The sequence below is a fragment of the Octodon degus genome, unplaced genomic scaffold (assembly GCF_000260255.1).
Source record: "Octodon degus isolate 3935 unplaced genomic scaffold, OctDeg1.0 scaffold00274, whole genome shotgun sequence".
Taxonomy (NCBI): Eukaryota; Metazoa; Chordata; class Mammalia; order Rodentia; family Octodontidae; genus Octodon; species Octodon degus.
The window spans coordinates 1,999,708-2,001,356 of NW_004524850.1; positions in this window are offsets into that span (position 1 = coordinate 1,999,708).

Sequence of the window (1,649 nt, forward strand, 5' to 3'; positions counted from 1 at the left end):
TTCCGGTTCCTCTCTGTCTCCTCTTCCTTTGTATCTTGTGGCCAGAAGGGGCTGGAAAGGGACAATGCAATTGAAATAACTGAACAAAACAAGCAAGCAGCTGCAATAGGACTCTTGCGTGTTTTTCTTTTTCTTTCGTTCTTTGTTTCTTGTTCTGAATCGGTTCCTGTCTGCAATAAATAGTGGCCACCCTCCCGGAGAGCCGGCGTATGTGCGGGTCACAGCTCTGTTCTTTTTCCAGCCCTTTACCCTCTCTCCTATCACTTTGTCCCTTTACCTTTTTAAAAATTCATTTTAGTGAGAAAGAAATAGCAATGAGATAGTTTCAGAAACGGTTAGCAAATCCCTTTACCTTCTGCAAAAGATCTATTCCATACTTCCTGTGATGTATGGAATAATGTATCTTTCTTTTCCTCTTTATTTGTACTTTGGGCTGGTCCTCTAAGACAAACAACGCAATGTTGAAGCATCTCTGTTTTATTTTTTCCCCTTCACATGCTGGTCTCAAGGTGCATGGATTTTCCTACAAATGACTCCAGCTATCATTCTTCAAGGCTGAGTAGTACTCCACTGCATGTTAACTCTATTTTTTAAAAATTTATTTACATTAGTGAGAAGTTGTTCCCAGGACCCTGTAAGATTTCAGTAAATATTCAAGTTCCTTATATAAAACAACAGAGTATTCTCTGATTAACTACATACCACCTGCTGTATACATTTGTCATCTTCGGATGACTTTTTTTTTTAAAAAAAATGCATTTAGTATAGGGTCTCACTACATAGATCGGACTCGTAGTGATCCTCCTGTTTTCAGCCTCCCAAGCACTGGGATTACAGGCACACGCCACCACACCCAGCCTCAATTGCCATCTCAGTGTGCCCTGGGGGCGGGGCCAGCATGGCAGGCCCGGGGATTGAACCCCCGACCCCTGGGCCTGCTTGCAGGCGCTTTAATTCCCTGAGCTATTTGGCTGGCCCTGTTTTTACTTTCTTCTAAAAGATAACGGCAAGTGGGAAATTGGGAAGGAGAGACAGTAAGAGAGGCAAGAGAGGGCAATCAGGTGCAGATTCCTCAGAAAACTGGGATTAGAGCTCCCGATCAACCCAGATTTTCCTCTCGAGGCGTTTTTCCAGAGCAACTGAAAACATCACACCAGAGCGACATGGGATCCCCCACGTCTGTAGCCACACAGCTTGTCATGGCTAAATCTTGGGAACAACGCAAGTGCCCATCAGCTGGGGAATGCATGAAAAGGATGTGGGGTTTTTACACAGTGGAATGATGCTCACTGAGCTTTAAAAAAGATGCATTTGAGGCTTTGACAGGCACGTGGATGCAACTAGAGAGCACACTCATGAGTGACATAAGTCAGGCCCACAAGTGTGAACACGGTGTTGTCTCCCTAGTGCAAGAGCGTGAAAGAGTGCAGAAAATGCGAAGGTACTAGAGATGCTGGGAAAGGAGCGAAGCGGCTCCCAGGGAAGGGACACCAGGGATGAGGGAAAGGAGAGAGGAAAGCCACACGCGCGTGCGCAGCGGTGCCGGCGGGCCTGCACTGTAGCTTTCTGCTGCACGACGGGAAGGGGCAGTCAGTGCTGAAGAGTTGGCTCTCTCTTCATTTTAATTTATTTTTGTTTTTGTTTTTGGC